Raw genomic sequence first — 23,829 nt, forward strand, 5'->3', positions numbered from 1 at the left:
ATATACTTAGAGAGTGTATAGTTTGGGCTTTCAAAAGAGTAGAAATAAATAACTGAAATTAGTATTAGAGGAACGCTTACTCAGATCAATTACAATTGATAAAATTTTAAAAATCTCATGGTTAGAAACCTTGTGGACTCAAAATTATAGTCAGGTTATTCTAGAATTATCTCTTTTCTGATTATTTGTATAGTTCCTTAGCTATCCTTTTCTCAGAATAATGGCTAATATTTTTGGGTGATTCCTCTGTCACTAGAAACTAAATCCTTTGCATAACTGACTTTATTCTGTCTTCTATCCACTTTATCATGCCCATTTTACAGTGATGGGGCTGTAGTTTGCCCCCAGTCACATAACTCAAGGGTGGCTGAGTGTGGATTTTCATCTTGCCAGGCTGAATTACTCTACACCAAGCCTTGTTGTCAGCATTTTGCATAGATTATCCTATTTAATGCCCAGGACTCGACACATAGGTAATGATTGTATGCTCATTTTAGAGATGATGACACTGAGACACAGAGTGAAAGAACTTGTCCAAGGTCATGTGCCTATCTAGTGAACTGAGGACATCTGATTCTAGAACCTCTGTGTTGCTTTTCATGGGGGCTTCTAGGCTTTGAGAGAAATCTGTGCTTTATGGACTGGTCATAACTTTATATTCATTCAATAAATATTCAGTGTGGATTTCCTACTCCAGATTAGAGACTTCTTCTTCTGTTTGATGATGGTGTTTAAATGTTGCCGTGAGAGACCTATCGTATAGGCACGAGTAGCGCAGATGGTCATGTGGGCCCTGTTCACGTTCGGGCTCTGCCGTAACTAGTTGGGCGACTGCAACAAAGTCACTTCGTTCTCTAGCACTAAGTTTCCTCATTTGGCAGGGGATATTTTCAGTGTCTTCCACCTTTAACAGTCAGTGATACCAGGTTCTAGTACCACTCTTGCTTACACATGATATGAATGGAAACCTTCAGATACATGTAATGGGCACTCTTTTCCTCGTCTCTCTTATCTTTCCACATTAGGTATTTGCTCATGGTCAATTTATCCAGTCCCTGTATTTTAAATACCATTTTGATAATGAAGATTCACACATTTTAACTCCAGCCTTCACCTTTTCCCTGCTCTGGAGACATCGGATCCATTAGCAATACTATTGTCTCTACCTTTAAAATATAACCAGGTGATCAGCTTCCAGTGTATTTATCTCTATGAGGCCTGGCCCAGGGGGGCTTCATCTCCATCTGTGTGGTTGTAGTAGCCTCCTCGCTTGTCTTCCAGGGCATATTCTTTCGTAGCCCAAAGTGAGCATTTTAAAACTTAAGTCAGCTCAGGTCATTCCTCTATTTAAACCTTCTACTGGCTGCCAGTCTCACTCAGCACCAAAGTCACAATCCGACAGTGGCCTAAAAGGCTCTGCATGATTGATCAGGCCCTTGGTTGCCAGGTTGATTACCTCCTACTTTTGTTTTTCTCGGTATTGTACTCTAGCCAAATTAGCAGGTTGTGGTCTTTGAATACACCAGGACACCGCCTTCAGGGCCCGTGCACTTTATCCCCTGCCTAGGAACTTACAGGTCAAATATCTCCATGACTTACTTCCTTATCCCTTTTAGGGAGACACGTATTAGGCACTCAATAAACATTTAGTGGGCTAATTTGTATGAATGGGTGAACGAATGAATGAGTGAATGAACGTGTTTAAATATTATTAGGAACTTAATCTTTATTTGGTAATATTTACAAATTAGTGCTAGTCTCTTATTCCAATAGCTAGTACTTTTGAGTGTATGCCAAAATGAGGTGCGTTGAGACCCAGGTAATAATGTCAGCATGTGAAAGGCTTTGGGTGGAAAGCAGTACAGAGTGGTGGGGGCTGTGTCCAACCAGAAGGTTAAGAAAGTACATCTTCATAGGAAACTTCCAATCCATTTTGAGGGAAGAGGGTGACAGATAGTCATTAGATTAACTAGGAAGAGGCTAATTTTCCATAGAAGTAAGTGCTATAAAGATGGAAAACAAAATGCTCTGGTAGAGCGCTAGCCTAGGGGTCGTGGCTGATTTACAGAGTAGTTAATGAAGGTATCTTTGAGATGGTGACGTCTGAGCAGAGGCCAAACTGACAAGAAAAAGAACCATTTAGAAATCTGGGGAAGAGCTTCTAGACAATGGGACATAAGTGAAGAAACTGGAAAGCAGAAAGGAGCTTACTGAGTTTGGGGAGCAGCAAACAGGATGATGGGCCAGAGTGCAGCGAGTGAAGGAGAAAGCCAAGGAAGGCCAGGTTGGGGAAGTAGGGAGGGGCCATGTTTGTTAGAATGTAATTATAAAGGTGACCTTAGATCCCACAGTGTAGAGTTTGGCTTTTATGTGAAGACCAGTAAGTAGGGAGGCGTTGGATAGTTTTAAGCATAATCTACTTTGTATTTGTAGCAGAGACCATTTTTTTTTTCAGTTTAGACATATAGTCAGAAATATTTTGCATACGGGCTCCTGGGTGGCTCAGTCATTAAGCTTCTGCCTTCGGCTCAGGGTGTGAACCCGGTGTAATGGGGTCGAGTCCCACATCAGGCTCCTCCACTGGGAGCCTGCTTCTTCCTCTCCCCTTCCCCCTGCGTGTGTTCCCTCCCTCTCTGGCTGTCTCTCTCTCTGTCAAATAAATAATCTTTAAAAAAAAAAGAAAGAAATATTTTGCATAGCTACCCAATACATACACACACCCCACACACACACTCTTTTAAGTTTTATGAAAGTATATTTTATTGTGCACAGGAAACTCTGATATTTCTATTCCTTGCATAAAACAATTCTGGTTTCAATGTTATGACCCAGTAAAGAGTCACATCCTGCAGTTTGTAGAACAGTGTTTTAAACCACTCTCGTTTTCTGTTCAAAAAAAGGGCGAGAGGCGCCTGGGTGGCACAGCGGTTAAGCGTCTGCCTTCGGCTCAGGGTGTGATCCCGGCGTTATGGGATCAAGCCCCACATCAGGCTCCTCCGCTATGAGCCTGCTTCTTCCTCTCCCACTCCCCCTGCTTGTGTTCCCTTTCTCGCTGGCTGTCTCTATCTCTGTCGAATAAATAAATAAAATCTTAAAAAAAAAAAGGGCGAGCATGGAGAAGGCTTCTGCAACAGCAAAGAAGACAAATTATACTGTTTCGGACTAGGATTGTCATTGTGCAGGTGGAGAGAAGTGTCATAGAGAAGGACTGAATCTGAAGGAGATTTTTAAAAAATCCAATTTATTGAGATACAAGTTACCTACAATAAAGTGTGTGCATTTTAAATATAACGTTTGGGATGTCGTGACACATGTGTACAGCCCTGTAACTGCCACCATAATCAAGACATCAGACACTTCTTTCACTCCAAGAAGTTCCTTGTTCCTCTTTGTAATCAGTAAATCCCCCTGTCCCCAGGCCCAGGCAGCCATTGATCTTCTTGTAACTATAGATTAGTTGTACTTTTTCTAGAATTTCATGGGAATGCATGCAGACAGTGTGGTATCTTTTTGTTTGACTTCTTTCTCTCAGCCTGATGCTTTGGTGCTTCCCCAAATTCTTGTGGGCATCAGTAATTTGTTCTTTTCATTGCTGGCATGATATCTGACTGTGTGGCGTTACCACATTGTTTATTCACTCAGCAGCTGGTGAGCATTTAGGTTGTTTGCAGGTTTTGGGGTCTATGATGGAGAAGCTATGAACATTCATATACAAGTCCTTGTGAGGATTTATGGTTTTGTTTTTCTTGGGTAAATGCTTAGTTGGGAGTAGAATTGGGAGGTCATACAGTAAATGTCTATTTGCACTTCTACGAATCTGCCAAACTATTTTCCGAAACGGTTTTACCATCTTACGTTCTTACCAACGATGTCTAAGAATTCCACATGTCCCATCTTCTCACCAACACTCGTGTTGTCTTGCGAATTTTAGCTTTCCTGGTGGGTGTGTAGTGACATCTCCTTGTACTTTTCATAAGCAGTTCCCTGGTGGTAATGATGTTGAGGATCATTTCACGTGGCATTGACCACTGTCTATCTTTTGTGTGTGTGTGACATGTCTGGTTAGCTCCTTTGCCCATTTATTACTGGACTTCTTATTTTGGGGTGGTAAGACTTCTTTATACATTCAGGAGGCAAGTCTTTTGTCAAATGCAGGTATTGGTAATATTTTCTCCCAGATTGTGATTAAAGGTATCATTTAAAGAGCAGTTACTGTTTTGACATTTTTATGCAAACACTTTTTTGCTGCCTCCGACCTCAATTATACATGTGTTTGATTGCTAAATATTTCCCCGCAAGCCCTTCTGTCTCTGTTCTTTCTTGTTTTTTTTCTTTTTAATATTTCTTTTTCTTTCTGTGTCTTAGTTTGCTATGTCCCCAACTTTGCTGATCTTTTCTATTTCAGGGCCAAATCTCCTGTTACTCTAATTCAGTGATTTTATTTCCATTTTAAATACCGTGTTTTTAGCTTGAGAAGTTCCATTTCATTATTTTTTACACAATTCATTTTTTTATTCTATTCATTTTTTCCATTTAAATTTTCAAGCATGTTTATGATAATGGTTTTAATATCAATTTCTCCAAATTATATTGTCTTTGATACTTCTGCCTATATTTTTAATGACTGATTTTTCTCCTGGTTATATTTTCTTTGCACGGCAGGTAACATCTTATGGGATGCTGAACATAACGTTACGTTGCTGGGTATCCGGATTTTATTGTCTTCCTGTATGGAGTGTTAAACCCTGTTTTAGAAAGCCACTAATTAACTTCCAAGTCAGCTTGAATTTTAGAGCTTGTTTTTAAGTGTTGTTAGGTGAGTCCAGTGTAGCCCTAATCTAGTGTTAGTTTTGCTTTACCATTAAGGCATAAACTTTCAGGGTCTCATCATAATCTCCCAGACATTCACTGAGGTCTTTCCACACCAGCTGGATGGAGTGCAAATGTCTTCTAATTCTCTGTAAACGCTGCATATTGTCAGGAGTAGAGTTCGTTGGTCATTTTTTTTGGTCATTTTTTTGGTCATTTTTGGTCATTTTTTTCATTGTCATGTGGAGTTTCAACCTCATGTGTGTACAATTTAGTTCAGCAACTATGTAAAGGGGCACCATGCAAATTTCTAGAGCTCTCTGCCTGCATAGCTCTGTTATTCCCAGTGCCCTGCCCCATGAATTTCGGGCTTCTTAGCCTTCCAGAACTCTGATAGCTGATTTCTTATCTAAGGTATCCCCTCCCTGCCTTACAATCCAGAAAGTGACTCTAGACAGAAAACTGTTATCATTGTAGTGCTCACTTTATTTCCTTCCTTTGCTGCATTACTCTGATGATTTTATCTAATGTCTAAAACCAACCATTTTATACATCTTATCTGGATTTCTAGTTTTATTATGGGGAGGTGGGGAAAGTCTGATACAAGTTCTTTAACATGGTCAGAAATGGATGTCCATGTGAGATATTTTTTTAAAACAATATTTTTTATGGAAAATTTTGTCAATTACAAAAGTAGAGAAAGGGCCTTAATGAATTCTTATACTCATCATCCATCCTTAATAGTTAATAAAAGAATACCAAATTTGTCTGTCTGTACCTTCTGCCTAGTCCCCTCACCCATCCTAGATTATTTTTTAAACCAATCATGAAGAAGACTTTAAAGCAAGAAATGGCAAGATTTAATGCTATGTTAAAGAAAAAAAATAACAGAAGAGTAAGTAGTATTTATTGAATCCCTACTTTATTACTTGGTGTTTGTTCTTGAACTATAGATCTAATTTCTTTAAATCTCAGAAACCTTACAGCTTCATCTTTTTGAAGGCTGCCAATTTTTTTTAGTTAATAAACTTTATTTTTTAGAGTATCTGTAGTTTATTTTTTAGAGTAGGTTTACAGCAAAACGGAGTGCGTATAAAGTCCTCATATTCTCCCTATCCCTACATATGCATAGCCTCCAACATTATCCATGCCACAGTGACACATTTGATAAAAAGTGACAAACCTACATTGACACATCATTCTCACCCAAAGCCAAATACTTCCTAAATGTACATTTGATTTGTATCTATATTTTTGTTGCTAAAAAGAATTGCAATTAGGCCTATAGTTTCAATAGTTTATCCACTTTAAGCATTGGTTTGTGTATAAAATGTGATCTAATTTGGCTAAAATTGGTAAAACAAAATAATCTCACAATTCAATGGCTGCCATGGGAATGACCCATCATCTCTTATTCAAAAGGAAGTTTGTTCTGAGGTTTTCTTTTTATTATGATGAATAGTCTGGAGTTTAAAAATGTAAGAATGAAATGACATAGAAATATTTTTAAATGAAGTACTTAATATTACATGAAGGAAACTATGCAGTAGCTTCATGTGCATTATAATTTGTGGTATTTATTTCACATCTTTTACATAGATGGTTTAAATATATATACATAGAAAAGTAATATAACATAGATAATGTGGAAGATATCTTAAAAGGAATATAGAAAAATCGCATAATGTCAATAGTTTTTCTGATGGAATAGTGGGAATATTTTTTTCTTTTAAAATTTTCTTTAATATTGTTTCATCAGTAAACAGAAATGAAAATAAATGGAAAAGAAAACATTTGGATACCTATAATGAGCATACCAGCTGATTTAATTTACAAAACATTATGATCACGGGGCCAGACTTGCAGCCACACTGAAAGGAGAAAGAAAGAGAGATGAAGTCGAAGCCAGGTTTAATAAAAGGAAGAGCCTTACAGGGTGGAATGAAAGTTGGGAAATCAGTCACCCGTAGCTAAACCAACAAATTTAATACGCTAACGAAGCTCCACATGTCAGCATAAAATATCACGGTCGGTAATTGTGAAAAGTTGATAATCCTGCTGTCCCAACACCAAAGATACTTCAGACGTGTGTGTACAAGTTCGAATGATAGTAAGTTCATAGTTTATTACCAATGAAAGCAAGCGTGTATTATAATAAAAGTCTCACTGTGGGTAGTATTTTCTCTACTTTGAATAAATTTCACATGATTTAAAAAAATTATGACCATATGTTATGCAGAGAATGTTTATTTCTATAACAATGGAGAGACTTTTCCTGAATAGTAAAAATAATATAATAATAATAATTATTATTATTACTATTGAGTCATTCCTCTATTTACATAAAATTTCTCAACCATCTGTTAACCGGTATCCTATTTCTAACTTCTTGCCAGGCAAGAGCACTGGTGTGTGAGTGTGCCTGCCCTTCCATGTAGGGTATATTATGAAATTCTAATTCTTTACTTCTGTTAGATAGTTAATGTTGAGATGAGTGAAGGTTATCCACTCTTCCTTCCAAACCTTTCTCCTGGGTAAAAAAATGAGTGAAGTCTCATCCAGATTCTTCCTCCTATATAAAAATGTATTGAATGTTTATTAGCAAGCAAGCACACACACAAAAACCTCCTATAGCTCATTCTATAGGCTCAGAGAAGTTCTAGCTTTATGTCTTTTTAGGTGTTGTGACCACCACCTCGCCTGGAAGCTTCAGTTGATACAAATGTCAAAATTCCAAAATCAGGATTCTCTCACCTTATTGGCCAGTATCAGGCAACCAGAATCTTCTGTGTTTCATGATTCAGTTGTGGATTGCTCAAAGAGCTAGCCAAAGACATCTTAAAAGTGAAGGCTGCAGGAGTCTCTGATTTTTATACTCAATTTATGCAAGTGTGGGAAGTGTTGCTAAAATGTTTTAGTGAACACTTAATCTTGAATAGTTTTATTCTCATCTGTGTCCTCAAGGTTTTAATCTCGTCTCATTGTTCACATTCACAGTGCTAGTCAAGAGGCTACTGTTTTCATCAGTGAAAACCTACTTCTGACATTAAATATTCTCATTTTCAGAATGTTACTTTTGATGAATATACAGATAACAGAAGACTTAGTAGCTTCAAAATGTGGGTTTTCTGATAAGAAAGTCACCCCCCCTGGGGCGCCTGGGTGGCACAGCAGTTAAGCATCTCAGGGCGTGATCCCGGCATTATGGGATCGAGCCCCACATCAGACTCCTCTGCTATGATCCTGCTTAGTCCTCTCCCACTCCCCCTGCTTGTGTTCCCTCTCTCGCTGGCTGTCTCTATCTCTGTCGAATAAATAAATAAAATCTTTTAAAAAAATAATAATAAAGCTTGTTTAAAAAAAAAAAAGTCACCCCCCTGTTACATTTTTTTCATGGAATGCTTACAACACCTAAATCATAGCTTAATCTAAGTAACCCACACACAATAATATTTTCTATGAAGATTGCAGCCATCATAACTTTATAATGTAGGTAGTATTAGAGGCACAGTTACACATGCTTTATAAATCCTTGGTTACTGCTTCGGTAACAAAATGTCACCTGAATCTTTGAATGAACTTTGTATAACTTCCGGAGAGGTGAAGTTGTAATCTTTAACTACAGAACTGAACATACCAGCAGTAATAATAACAGTTATTGTTATTGTTATGGGTAGTAGTGGTTGTAGTGGATTAAAAAGTCCCAGCATTAATCATAGTCATAGTAGAAGAAAATGATGAGCTAATGTTTCCTGAGTGTTTATTCTGTGCTGTATGCTATTTACTGTTCCTGGCTGTTGCCATGCAAGCTGTACAAAAGATAGTGGGAGTTGACTGCCACTGAGGTCATAGTGATATCTGCTCAGTTTCAGATTTGGAAATAGTGACTGTTGTTACAAAGTCAGCTATTTTGATACTATGAAGACCAAATGGTGTAATGAATGCGAAAGAGTTTTGAAAATGAGCTTACTGAAGACTAGTCTACTATCTATTAGCATTCAAAGTGTCAGAGCATTATTCAGAATGTTTTAAAGAGAGAGTGATGATTGCTAGAGGGGAGGGGGGATGGGCTAATAGGGGACGGGTATTAAGGAGGGCAGTTGTGACAGGCACTGGGTGTTATATAAAAGTGATGAATCACTAAATTCTACTTCTGAAACCAATATTATACTATATATGAACTAAGTAGGATTTAAATAAAAAATTTTTAAAAACTTTAAAAAAGAGTAACATCAGTTAATCCAGTGAGTTTTTTTAAATGTAAGAGCTTGATTTTGGTTCTCTAGAAAAAAAAATGTAAGAGCTTCTATCATATTATAGCATCATAGTAACTAATAGGAAAATGTATGAGAATATAGTAAATACCTACATAGTAACCATCTGAAATATCTATTCTTAGAACTAATGTGTAATGGAGTAGTTTAGGAGAAATTAATTCCAAACATTCAGTTAGACTCAGGCAATTTTTCTGTCAGTCAAACTCAGTCATTTATTTAAACCACGAATTGGGATGAAACTGTTATTTTCATTCATCATTCATGATAAACTTGGTTAAGAATAATTATATATATTAAAAGTTAATTTTTAAAAAAGTTAAATTTTTCTGTATATTTATAGTTACACTACATGTAATGGCCCCCCTTTTTTCTTTTAAAGATTTTATTTATTTATTTAACAGAGCGCATAAGCAAGGGGAGCTGGAGGGGGAGAAGCAGGCTGTCCTTGCTGAGAAGGGAGCCTGATGCCGAGTTCAATCCCAGGACCTGGGATCACGACCTAAGCAGAAAGCAGATGCTTAACTGACTGAGCTACCCAGGTGCCCCGTAACGGCCCTTGTTTAGTAGTTTTTAAGTAGTCTTATTTCTCATTTTTTTACTCTTTTGGCTAAATTGAGCCTTTCTGAGTGGAGGTAATCCTACTTTAAGATTTTATTTCCTATTATGGAAGAGCAGAAAAAATTAACTAGTCTTCTATATATGTATATACTCAACCATTTTTATTTTCTAGTAAAGAAAAGGGAGGACCTTAGGGGCACCTGGGTGGCTCAGTCATTAAGCGTCTGCCTTCGGCTCAGGGCGTGATCCCAGAGTCCTAGGATCGAGCCCCGCATCGGGCTCCCTGCTACGCTGGGAGCCTGCTTCTTCCTCTCCCACTTCCCCTGCTTGTGTTCCCTCTCTCGCTGGCTATCTCTCTCTCTTTCAAATAAATAAATAAAATCTTAAAAAAAAATAGGGAGGACTTTAGTATTCTCATAAAATCTATTTTGCAGAAATATCTGAATGTTAAAGTAGGAAAATGAATTTTATAGAGGTACCTCTTTCCCATCCTAATTAAATGATAGTACCTGCTATAACTGTAAGATAATTTTTGAACTGAAAAAGTCACTCGGATAACTTTCTAAAGTGTCTCTCAGCATGTCTTACTTAGCCCGTACATTTCAGAAGTTGACATAAATCCAGAGCCCCCTCATCCATGTCATGCCAAAAAACCTAAACTATTTTGAGTAATTTTCAAAGACACGGGACCCTGTTATGCAGAAGCAGCTGTTTTCTAATTAATACTTATTTCTCTGCATTCACTCAATATGGGGCTCTTTATCACTGGGGTGCTTTGTTTTGTAATTAAGGCAAGAGTAAAAGGGTCTTTTTGATAATTTTGCTTGGGCCACAGATTTCATACTATGGTATGACATTGTTATTTGGGGAACAATAATATGTGTATGAAATTTATAAAATGTATATTTATCATGTATTTGTTTATATATTATATTTAGGACCAATGATTATATGTATGTGTGTATGTATATATACATAATTATGTCTGTTTTTACATATATCTCATTAGGTCCAGTTTGCCTGAAGTATTACTAAGTCTTACGACATAATATTTTCCTCTCAGTATGGTTTGAATTAAAGCAAATGTTAAACGTAAAACAAACCCTGAGGTGAACCCCACTGATAACTTCATAGCTTCTGTTGATTTAGTGGTAATTTTATTGAAGTTCTTGCTTCAACACAGCAAAAGTCACTGGTCTGAAACTAATCTGATAGTAAGAAACCAAAATGTTTGTACTTAATCCTTTGATCAGAGCCTTTTCTTGAAAGCAGAAGTAGCATAGTGCACGGGAGGGAACTGGACTTGTATCAAAGGACCTGAATTTGAATTTGAGTGTTATTGTTGTGACCATGAGAAGGTTGCTAAATATCTGAATTTTCAATATTTTTCTCTGTGAAATTGAGATAATAACTATCTCACAAGATCAAAGGAGAACATGAGTAGGTGACTCCAAAAAACCCTGTCTTTTTTTTTTTTTTTTGGACTGGAAAATACATCTGTAGAGTCATACTTCTAAATGAAACAGCAGAAAGGAGTCATCCATTTGCACTTTTTTTTTCAGATATCCTAGTTTTTTACCCATTTAAAGTGTCAAACTTTTCTTCTGGTTGAACTATTTTGATTGAGCATTTTTCTAAAAATAATTTTACATGTATTTGCTTCTTAAAATGCACAGATGGTATGGCCTTATACTGACATATTCATTCCATCAGTTTTAACAGAATTTTGTAGAGTGCCTTTCTGTGCTGTGGACTGCATCAGGCCCTGTGTATAAACTGAAGGAAAAACGATATAGGTCCAGTTTTTGCAGTGTCATGAGCTAATAGGGAGACAGGCGTTAGGTGAAAACAAACACACACAAGCAAATTGTGATTAGCGCAAAGAAGGAAAATGAGAGAGCACTACAAGAAAGGATGGCAAAACTGCTTGAGACTGAGTGATCCAGAAAGTTCTCTCTGAGAAAGTGAAGTTTAAGCTGAGATCTGAAGGGTGAGAGGAAGCCAGTCTTAAGAGAATGGAGGGAAAGCATTCTAGGCACTGGAAACGTGAATGAAAGTCCTCAGTAAGAGAAAGGATCTTTTTTGGTTTCAAGAAAATGACAGAAATCCATGGTGACTGGAATACAGTGTCATGGAGAAGAATTGTCTGACCTAAGATTTAGAGAACTGTATAGTTTACAAAGCACATTATAGAAAAGAGCTTAAGGCGACCAGCTGAGATCCATAAGAACATTGTTTTGTTTTGTTTTGTTTTGTTTTGTTTTGTTCTGTTTTGTTTTGTTTTGTTTTGACAAATACAGACCCGAGGGTTAAGGAGGATGACTTGCCCAAGGTTACCTTGCCAGTAGGTTAGATGAGAGCTCCAGCCTCTGACACCTAGTCCTGGGCTCTTTCTGCTGTGAAAATCTCCTGGCTGAACATTTTCATATTTTTCTGATGCCCAAAGTCATCATTGTGCAATCAGTTAATGAAGTGAAACCCTAAGAGGCAGTTGGAGTGTGGAAGGCCAGTTGTTCTTACATAAATGTCTTCTGGATTCTTATATTGGAATCATAGTTTTCTGTTTTCTCTGCTGTTGGGTTACTCTCTAACTTGATGTCGGCTTTTCTTTTTCCTTTCTTTTTTTAAGGAGCTGCAATATAGAAATCAGCGTATTTAGTTTCTTAGGCATGTGTAAAATAATATTTAATAGCCTCTGAGTAAGAGTCCATTAGAACGGTCCCAATAATAGAGTCCATGAACACAGATGTATAGAGTTTGATATTTTTTATGACTATTAGAAAGCAAAGTCTGACTTTTGTTTGGCCCTTGTTTAAGTCTTTTCCTGATAGAAGTTGTGAGGTTTCAGTATTAGATAGTTGTATGTGTTTGACAGGTGTTTGGGAGTGAAACTGTGTATCTCCCAACATTTAGTTGTCTCAGTAGACCAGGCAGTGATGTACAATTATTCCTAATTGCTGAGTTGATTTTACCTTGGAAATATTTGCATATAAAACAGAACACATTTCTCTGTAGCAAAGGACAGCATGTTTACTGCCCATTATAAAAGATCTGGGTTCCCTAAGCACTTGTTTTGATGTAATGCAACCCATTGCATGTCCTGATGTCCTATCACCCTGTAGAAATTGTTACTCAGGAACTGTCATAAGAAAATGGTGATATTTTGGCTTCTGCTATTGCTGTGAGTATAGAGTCCTTAGAATCTGACCCAGAAGTCATGTATATTCTGCCAGCATCTGTAAAATTGTGACAGGCTAACTTATTAGCTTGTAAATAGTGTAAAACCCCAGACCCTTCACAATGTTTGGCAGTTTTAGTGATGAGGTGAGGATACTGATAGAGACATGGCTTCATTAAAGAGAAAGGATAAGGACTTCATGGGCAACCAGAGGGGTTTGAGGGAAATCTATAGACATTATTAGTGAACATATTGACCAACTTGTTTGGTCAGTTGGGGAAAAAATAGTCCTCAATTTTATTGCCAGTTAATGAGGATGAATTAGTGAGGTGGTTGTAATCCAAGTACCGGGAAGTAGGTTCAAAGTCAGTTGCTGAAAGGTATCCTGGTTGTACCTAACCCAATTCTAAGCTTCAGGTCTTCCTCATTAATCTCAGGGTCAGCTTCAGATCTACCCCATTGTGACGAGTAGTACAATGACCCATCCTGGTCTAGAGGAGGCTTCTGACCTTCTCCAGACAACATTTATAATTTCATGGGTTAAGCATGAAATGAGGGAAATTTGAAACCATATGGGTAATAGCCAAGCAAATGACTAGAACTTTGGTGGTTCACTTGAAAGATGAAGGTGTGGGGTGTATAATACTTGTTTAAAATGGTAAAACCTCATCCATTTTATGGCTCATCCCTCCTGTAGTCTGTCATATCAATCTTAGATCCATCAGGAAAGAGTGGAAGATCTTAGAATTCTTGAAGTGGGTCTGAACTGCTATAATGGAAGTTTGTCCTCCTTGGGGAGATTTCCCAGAAACAAAAAGCTCCAGGGGAGAACTATGGATGTGGTATTGACTAGTATTGGGGCTCTTGCTGCCTTGGAGTGCTGATGAAGATGATCTGTTGGAAAGTTAACTACCCAATAAATCTAGACACATTCTTGCAGTCATCCCCTTTGCCTTGGAAAAGTCTCATAATTCTTATGTCAAAACAGGGAAAGGACTTTAGAGATGTTATCATAGGGAAGTAAATGCCTTCAGTTAAAATGGACTCTAAAACAATCTCTCCTATGCAAATCAAGTCTGAGTCCACCAAGGGGAGCAAGTGCCAGAACCACAGGTTATGGCTACTAAGTCTAGGGATTCCCCAAACTGAAATAGATGATGTCAGTGATGGTGATCTTGCTGCTCAGTACAGAACAGTGCATGAACTGAACACATCAAATGTTCGTTTGATTGAGTCCTGAGCTTGCCGCCAATTGAAGCTGAAATTAAATGCACCTCATTTACTACATGGAGCTATTCTTCTTCTCTGTGACCCTAGATCTTTCCCTACTCCTCTATCCCAACTTTAGCTTCTTTAATGAGAAAGACAGTACTGAGGCTGAGTTCTCTATCTTGGAGGACCAAATTGTTACTTACCCATCCAAATGTGGGTAAAAGATATGTAACATGCTAGGAAACTATGGGGAGGGGAGGAACATAAACTTTTATGGACATGTTAGATACAAGTGCCCAATTTACCAACCTCCCCATCTGTGGAGATAAGGGATACCTGAATTCAGCTAATGTGGCTTGAGCAGGGTTTGCAATAGAGGAAGGAAACTAACAGACTTTGTTGGCGGGTCCCATTGGCCAATTCAATGTCTTCTAGTTGTGGTTTCCATTACTGAATTCTACATGATTATACTGTGAATACTTACGGAATCCAGAGGGGATTCTTCTGATCTTGAAGAGCTGCATGTGCAGAGAGGCTAGGATTTTGGGGGCCTCACAACCCTCATGACCTCTTTTGAGCTTCAGGTCTCTATGACTTTGCTCTTTGGAGCCTCTGGCAAAAGGAAGCAACCTTCATGGAGTGGTACCACTTCTGGTCTCACCACATCCCTGATATGGATGCCAGGTATACTTCTTTTGAGTCAACCTGAATGCCTGGCCCGGGCATGTGACTTTTCAATCTGATATTCACACTTTGGAGTATATCAGTTCATACTCAGTGAGTAATGGCATAGGAAGGGCCCAACAAGCCTCAGTTGTCCAGTGGAAATGCCATGGTCAGGAATGCAAGCGGCCTGACACCAGCAGCATCTTAACTTCACATGAAAAAGTTTCAGCTCTCCCTTTAGGGAAAGCTTCATCTCCTGACTCACAGGAGGTTCCTTTAAATGCCCGAGCCCCATTCATTGATGGACTGGCTAAAATGAAACCTAATTCATTTAGGTTTGGGCTGCTGCAATTATTCAGGCTCACCATCAGCTATGCAGAAAATGGATATGATCTCTGCTCGGTGTGCAGAATTCAAGGCAGTTCTTACAGTGCTGGCCAATACTCCCTTTGACGAATCCTGTTGCATGTTTCCTGTCTCTGGGCATGTTGCTAATGATGTATTTTTGTTTGGTTTGCCACTTGAAAAACTTTCAACTTGCAGATTAAAAACTGCCCCCCTCTGGGGGGCCACAAGCTATGGAAATGGTTAAGCCGTCAGGGTCATTTATGAAGACGTTTCTGGTAAGGGCCTGTTCTCTGATAAGAACCAGTTAGAATCAAGCTGCTAGTTCAGTTTATGCCCAGAATTCTGCCATTGTGATCTGGATTCATTACTGAATTGGACGTGCAGCAGATTTCACAGTCAAAGACTGAGCAGGAGGTGAAACACTCTGTTTCCATGGGGAGTGACTGGCATGGGAAACTGATGACTCATGCTAACAGTTGACCTGTTTGTCTGGGGGGGAAGGGGACGGGGAGGGGCATGTTTTCCAGTGGTTTATTCCGACCATTCCTGGCAGATTGATGGCATTGGACCCCCTCTCGGGATGTCAGTGGTACCTCACCACTGTAGACAGTTTGCCAGGTTATGGTTTTGCTGGCCTATTCCAGTCAGCCAACGTCAGCCATACCATCATGGCCCTTGAAATTAATCTAGGTAAGTCTGACAGTGGTGTGCCTTCTGTCACAGAAGCCAGGGTAGATAGGCAAGGTGTTCAGTGACCCTTCTGTGCTCCCTGTCATCCACAAGCATTTTGTGTGGTTGAACACTGGAACAGCCTCCTTAAAATCAACTCCAAAGATTTATAACTCTGCCTCTCTGACCTCCTCTGGGCCACCTATGTTAGTAAGACACTTTGGTTACTGAATCCAGCTGGCCCCAGGTTCGAATCATATCTTGACCACTTCCTGAGTTATGATAAGAGTGGAAGGGGTGAGAGGTTATATCATATTTTGTATTTTGAAGATTTGGGATATCATCCTGACCATTCCTAGATGTGATGAGTCTTTTTTTACCCTAATAGCTACCCCAGATCATCCCATTTGGTATACCCTCTGGGTGTCAGCCTGGTCAAAATGGGGAAGAGAGGATTCAAACGTATATTGGTTCAGCCACTTGAAATTTCTTATTAGATTGACATGTCCTGGATCATAATGACATTGATCACTTGATTGAGTAAACTGCTTGTTGATTCTTCCTAGATATTGATATCTCCATTGATGGCCTCTATAAGTTTTATAAAAATAGCCTTGGTCCTCTTGTTCTTGACCTTTCTGGATGAAAGGTCTGTGTAAGTAGGGGATGATTAGAAAAAGGTGAAGTAGTAGCTACTGGAATATGACACGATTTTGTGGTGATAGGGGAAGGGCAATGACTGAATCTATGGATAGAAAACATTAGACCTGGGAGGTACAGTGATCCAATAAACATTAATGATGTTTTTGGTCTTTCTTAGTCACTCTTGGAACCTTCTTCTTGAAGGAAACTGTCCTAGTGTGGCTTTCCCATACTGTTAGAAGTACCTTAAATTTAAGTGACTTTTGGCTCTGCTGTCCCCTGCCAGATGGATCTAACATGATTTGAGTACCATTTCCCCTTACCTGACCAAGGAGTCTATTGACAACAGCAGAAGGAGGCCCAGCTTCTCCACTTCTCATGCAAAAAGCATATGAACACATTTAGATGTCTTCCCCATCGTTTCTATAGCTATTATTCATTCCATGTGACAAATAAATGCCACTAGTTAGTGGTGTGGATAAATAGAGATTGAACTGACTGGTCCCCAAAACTGGACTGAGTTATTGGCACTGGACAGGGAATCTTAAGGCCTACTAACTGACCTAGAAGCCACATTGGAGGCACCATCTGCATGTATCTCCCCAACTGATGTTGATCCTACTTGTGGGGCCCTAAATGTTGCAAAAACCACTTTCTTTCTGGGGGATTTATGTACATCTTAGAACTGTGCTTGTTGTTCAGAAGACTTTTAGGTATGTCATAAGAGGCATTTAAGTAGTTAAGAGCTATAGATCATACACGGGCCGAATATGGAGCTCCTTCCAAAATGAAGCTACTCTTGGTCCCTCAGGGAAGGTTTGTGGAGGATTAACTGACTCATTATTTGTGTGCCCTGTGGACCATTATCTTTGTCTCCAATTAGAAAAGGTGGTATGAAATTTGTTCCTGATTTTAGCCAAAGTGATTAGTAATACCACCTTGATCCTGGTGGTATTTAGCCCAGGCTCAAATCACTATCCAGGGTTGTTAAGGATGTTAAGAATTGCCCTAATTTCCTCTTGTGGGACTCATGGGTACCTGAAGACTAGGCCTCTTTCAAAAGGTTGACTCTAATGGTTTATGAGATTTGTTCAGCTGATTTGGCCTTGTACTCTGGGGAACAAGATTGAGGTTAATTCTTCAGGTTGGTCTAATTCTGCTGCATAGATGAATTTAGATACAGAGTTTGAGGAAAAGGAGGACCCAGTGACTCTAGTTTCTGGCTTTATTTATATGGAAAATATTGGACAGTAAAGACTGGATTGGTGGAGTAGTAAAGAGCCTAGCATTGGACATATTAAAGTTTGGTATGGCTGTGAGATATTTATGTAGAGATATAAATTAGGAGAATGTGAGAGTTTGGAACCCAGATGATGGATCTCAGGAGGTGATGAAAATTTGGGAATCTATAGCATACAGATGGCATTTAAGACTTGAAAATACATGAATTACCTAGGGAGGAAGTACAGAATTTGAGTGGTTCAAGGAAAATCATGCATTTTGCGGATAGCCCCACCTCCGCTTGACCAGCGTCACTCCTCCAAATTACCCACTTGGCTCCTGAATATACTTGAGTTTGACAGCCTTACCATAAAAAGAAGGAAGATTATTCAAATGGCAAATGTAATTACTGCATTGATTCTACAGTGGCATTCTACAATGGCATAGGCATAATTTGCTAAATGTTTATTTTAAAATAGGCTCCTAGGTATTTGATTTTGTATTTTAGTATAGATACCACATCAGTAACCTAGCTAAGGAGGTGGTTATAGTTTGTGGTAGCTGTTTAGTTTTGATTCCATATGGGCTTTTCCAAACCAGCAATTTAGGACTTTATTGTACCTACAGACATTTTAAATTGTTTTTCTCTTCCTTCTTTATGCTTTTTTGGTTGTTGTCAGATTTATGTGGTTGTGCTTTTGGTGTTCTTTTGTTTTCCCATGTTGGTGCGGTCTTATCTCTTGATTTTTAATATCTTGCCATGGAACTTCTCACAAAGCTGTCTTAATATTGAATCAGACATTAATGAAAAGTGGCAAGAAATGCTATAAAAGAACCTGGAGGTATTTTTAACTTTGGAGAGGCTGGGTACTTGATAGATGACTCAACAATGTACAAAAAATGATGCCATGGAGCAGGGAAGAAAGGAAGAACAGGGAGCCCAAAAGCACCTACTTTGTGCTATGACTTTATGGAGAGTGAGTATTTAGGGCGATTGTGAAGGACATACTCATAAAACTGCAGTACCTGATTTATTTTCGCAATTTAAAAAAAATTATGTGAGGGGCACCTGAGTGGTTCAGGTGGTTGAGCATCCAGCTCTTGATTTCGGCTCATGTCGTGATCTCAGGGTTGTGGGATTGAGCCCTGCATCCACTATGCACTTGGCGGGGAGTCTGCTGGAGATTCTCTCTCTCTCCCTCCCCTTGTTCCCTCCTGCCCCGCTCTCTCTCTCTCTCTCATATAAACAGATCTTTAAAAAAAAATTATGTGATTTCTACTAAACCTTAGAGTTGTTATGATTGACTAAATTTCATCTCAGTTTGCATATTGCTTTGAAGGACAGTCATGCATTTAACAGATACCAGCGCAGCAGCACTGTGCGAGTCGCCACTGGAACGCATCCACCATCAGCAGTTCGTGATAGTCTCACTTCTCTCAGAACGTGGGGGAGGTCCTCATTGATAGCACTTTAATCACTGAAAGGGAGTTTTTGGAAGTAAAGTGCTATTTTCAATATTTTAAAATAAGAGGGAAACCAAACATTTACCCATAATACGGCTTTACTTGCTTTTAAAGATATTGAGGTCCTTTGATTTTGGCTATTTTATTAACTCAGTCGTACCTACGGTACATTTCGTAATAATTAGCATTGACTGACAGCTACCTGCTTGATTTTAAGTGTAGGTAATGAAAACAATTATTGTTAAATGAAACATATTTGATAAAGTCTCAAAAATATGTGGTTTGCATTGAAAAAATAAATACTGCTGACTCTCTGAGATGGAAACCTTTGTTTCATAGGAGGGAAAGGGATGCTTAGAAGTTGATTGGGGCTCCCTGGGGGCTCAGTCCCTTGAGTATCTGACTCTTGATTTGGCTCGGGTCATGATCTCGGCGTCCTTGGATCGAGCCCGAACCCTGCGTTGGGCTCAGTGTTTGGCAGGAAGTCTGCTTGAGATTCTCTCTCTTTCATTCTGCCCTGCCCCCCCCTCAGCCTGTATGCTCTTTCTCTATCAAATAAATAAAGAAGTAAATAAACTCTATTTTGTTCCAGTTCATGTAATTAATTGGTAGCTGTGTATTGGGGCTGGAAGAGCATCTCAACAATCTGTTCATAAATATTATTAAAAAAATCAATGTAATTTTCTTCCTTAGTTTAAACAATGTAAAGGTACAGCAGTTACTTTTATGTTTCTAGGAATGCTTTGATAACCTATGTCAGCTGAGATAAAGATTACACTTTTCATCAGAAAGATTGTAGTTATTTGTACTCTCAAAGAGTTGTAACTACCAATGACATTTGTTTTCATGTTCGTAGTTCCCTTATTTATAAAGTTTTCATCGCACATTGCTCACTGACCCTCTTCTTCACTGCCCCCCACGCCCAGCTTGGGGAAGAAGATTGCCATCTAGCCAGCTTTCTTTAATTCATGAAGAACTTATTTTGTCCTTAGGGTTTCAGGTATGGTTCACTGGGTCTCTAATGTAACAGGGACAGACATAGATTTGGCTTCAAGGAATGTTTCTTGAGCTCTTCCGTGTTTAGAAAATGTTGAACGGGGACGCCTGGATGGCTCAGTCGTTAAGTGTCTGCCTTCGGCTCAGGGCGTGATCCCAGAGTCCTGGGATCCAGCCCCACGTCAGGCTTCTCGGCTGGAAGCCTGCTTCTTCCTCTCCCACTCCCCCTGCCTGTGTTCCCTCTCTCGCTGGCTGTCTCTCTCTCTCTGTGTCAAATAAATAAATAAAATCTTTAAAAAAAAAAAAAAAAGAAAGAAAATGTTGAACGACTTACGGTCCCTGAAGGAAGTAGCCGTTTCAGAAGCATATTCTGTTGAAATTAAAAACTCTATACCACATGGGGCGCCTGGGTGGCTCAGTCGTTAAACGTCTGCCTTCGGCTCAGGTCAGGAACCCAGGGTCCTTGGATCGAGCCCCGCATCGGACTCCCTGCTCAGCGGGAAGCCTGCTTCTCCCTCTCCCACTCCCCCTGCTTGTTTTCCCTCTCCCACTGTGTCTCTGTCAAATAAATAAAATCTTTAAAAAAACCCCAAAAAACTCTATACCACAGTCTTCAAGAAGTTCTAAGTACTTAAGCTTTGGCTGCAGAGATGACATTACTTTCAGCGATCCAGCCATGCTAGGAACAAAGCACTGGCTCTGTCAAAATGAGGTCTCTAAAGTAATTGATCAGCAAATTTTATTAACTCTAATGGAGCCAGTCAGCTCTCTGTCGTGGCATCAAAACCTGGGCCAAACAAAAGCTGCAGGTGTATCATTTACACTTACCTAGTTTCCCAGCCGCCACAGCAAGCAGCCGGCACTATGAGAAGACAGCGCCGTCTTCAGTCCCCGAGGGCACTGGGCTTGCTGGAGTGCCCACTGAACCTGAAGCTGGGGATGGCTTTCCACTCTGTTCCTCCCTTGAAAATGAAAATGACTCCAAAAATGGAGCTGTTTACCCCTTGGCTATCGGTCTTTATTTTGAAAGCTTTGCCTCACTGTCGCATTTAGAGCCACACTGGATAAAGATCAAGAAAAATGGAAGGAATCATCCCAGAATTATGTAGACAAATTGGAGGCAGTAATTCCCATAATGCCTGTAAATGCTAACTTGAAATATTGTAGGAGGAACTTATCAAATGAGCTTAGTCTTTCGAGATTTTTAAAGGGCAAAGGGATGAAACTTTCATAGTATCATTTTCTCTAAAGAAAACAATTCTTTTTTTATAAATGAGAAAGAAGGGGAATTTCAGTGCCAGAGATGGGACTTATTTTGCATTATCCTTATCTCTTGAATTTAGCCCTTCGTTTTCATTTTATTAGAACTTAACATATCTCTTTTCTTCCTTGGTAAACCAAAAAGGCTTTGTTTTAGAAAACATTTAATATAAAATGATAAGCTCTGTGCAAATATTTATAACTGTGATCATCCCTTTGTTTACCTCAAATAAAAATACATAAAAAATGAATTAAATAAAAATGCCTGTAACTATCTTCCCACTTTGTCAGCATACATGCGTGTGTGTGCTCCAGGGAAGAAGAAAATGTACTTAATGGAGAAATGTAATACTGAAAGTAAAATTTTACAGGACTTCTTCCTCAAACCAAAAAAACAAAACAAAACAAAACAAAAAAACCCTAAAAGGAACAAAAACCAAAATGCTGGTTTGGAACATTGAGTAACAATCCTTATGTAATCCTTTTTTAAATGAGTACCAATCCTTAACTTGTCAAGAGGTATTTCTTCTACAGAATATTTTGCTTTAAAAGAAAAGAAAGTAAAATTTGATTTTAGAAAATTTAATGCAGGAATTTAACTCCGAGCTGCTATACCAGTGTGTTGTGAGGACAGCAGGGTAGTAGCCTAGAAGTCAGGATAAAGGCAGTACGTTTCATGTATGCCCACGGAAAGACAGGCGCTCTTGGTGGGGGTGACCTCTGATGGCAAGTCATCTTACTATAAACAGAAGGGCGTGGAAAGCCATTGGCCGGAGCCAAGGGTGTTTACTCTCCAGGTGTCCTCCTAGTTAAGCTAAATAACTACACTGCTTCTGGAGCCAGAAGTTTCATGCCAGAGCAAGGTGTTTTTAAGGCTACCTGGATGTTGGTTAGAGACTAAAATCCTTTCAGAGTATTGTGTGATCCTCGAACCGGGTTTCATTCTGCTCATACTGGAGAGTGGAATTTATTGGCTGTTGAACTTCACACACACACACACACACACTCATGCACACACAAAACTTACTTCCAAATAAAACTGGAATTAGTTTCAGGTTTTGGGACTTTAAATGAGGTAAGTCGTATTTAGCTTTTGATTGAAACATTATAATGACGATTATATGATGTGTCATACGTTTATATATAGTCCGTTCTATCTCAGAGAAAAATGTTAATTAAAATTATTTCGTTGGATTTTTCTCAGTTTTAGCATAAGGATGATAGAAGAAATATGTACATAAAATTGAGCAAGCGGGTCAGTATAGAGAAAATCTCCAATCTGCCCATGCTGAGACTTTTAAATGCATTTTGTTTTTACTTCATAAAACATAATTACATTATGCTAATGCTAGGAGAAATGCAGGTGAAGCAGTAATTGGTAACAAATAGATTATATTTCATTAGAAAATATTAATAGTTGACTTCAAGGAGTTTTCCCTGATAGATGCGTGCTGTAGGGTTTTTAAAAAAATTCCATCTATTTAAATGAAAGACTTTCTTTTCTGGGTACTTGTTGTTTTGAAATTTTGTGCTAAATTTGGATTTTTTGTTAGATTTCACATGTAGTCATCTTAATGATAAGTGTTTTATATTTTTTTAAGAGCACAAATGTTTCCCTATTTTTATGGGATTTTTTCCCCTTAAAATGCTAATAGTAAAATCAAGTTTAACTTCTTTAAAAAAAAATCTTAACTTTCTAGTTGGTTTTACCTTCAGTTGGATGTGCAGGTGAGTGGTACTTTGATTTAGAACCTTGATGTGGAAGCCTTGGATATGCTTTGGTTTAGATTATGTAAATATATTTTTGTATCTTTGAATCTCATGAACAAAGAGTGGGAATTGCTGTTTTGCTGCATCGAGAGGCTAAGATGTGGTAAATTGTCAGAATAATTTCAGTATCTAAAAGATTTCTTTCATTCAGGACAGCTGAGGAAAGCTTTGCTCTCGTAGTACTGTTTTATTATTCTTGTGAGAAAAAACACAATTCAGGAGGAGAAAATATCCTCTAATTCTAAGTGTCTGTGACCACTGATTTACTGCCAGAGCTAGATTGTTTAGGGAACCTGTTTAAAGAGAGAGAGGATGAATTATCACAGCCAATAAGTTTTCCAGTTGGTTTCCAGGGTCTACTGAGCATCAGTCAGCACTATCCGGTTTCCTGCTCCTTTCCTTGATTGCAGTTATGATTTTCTGAAATCCTGTCTAATTGAACAATGATGTTGCACTACCTTATTTTGCCTTCTGAGTGTTTGTTTTTTCACCAAAAGTTTTCTAAACTACGAAAATATTACTTATCAAAAATGGCAACAGAAGCAAATACTGATAACCTGTAATGCTTTGTGTTTTAACTTAGGGAGAGGGAGGGAGGAAGGGAAGAGGAGGAGAGAGAGAGAGAGAGAAAAGGAGAGAGAGAGAAGGAGTGGGGAGGGAGGAAAAGGAAAAGAGAGAAAAGTCAATTTTAAAAATCTCTACTTTGATTTTTCTCTTTCTTCCTCTAAGTTCTTAAAAATTGCTGTTGTTAGAATTTTC

General features: G+C 38.7%; 1 protein-coding gene across 10 annotated transcripts in view; it reads left to right on the forward strand.

Moving 5' to 3' along the window:
* The window catches only part of EYA4 (EYA transcriptional coactivator and phosphatase 4), a 262,796-nt gene that overhangs the window by 99,901 nt on the left and 139,066 nt on the right, over positions 1-23,829 (forward strand). The window contains exon 1 of one of the 10 annotated variants that reach the window (XM_019802813.2): positions 22,243-22,375. The exons of the other annotated variants lie outside the window; for them this stretch is intronic. The gene's annotated coding sequence lies outside the window, so the exon portion shown is untranslated. Of the gene's footprint in view, positions 1-22,242; positions 22,376-23,829 lie in introns of those variants that run through there. 10 annotated transcript variants of the gene reach the window in all.

This window comes from Ailuropoda melanoleuca, chromosome 10 (genome assembly GCF_002007445.2).
Source record: "Ailuropoda melanoleuca isolate Jingjing chromosome 10, ASM200744v2, whole genome shotgun sequence".
Lineage (NCBI taxonomy): Eukaryota > Metazoa > Chordata > Mammalia > Carnivora > Ursidae > Ailuropoda > Ailuropoda melanoleuca.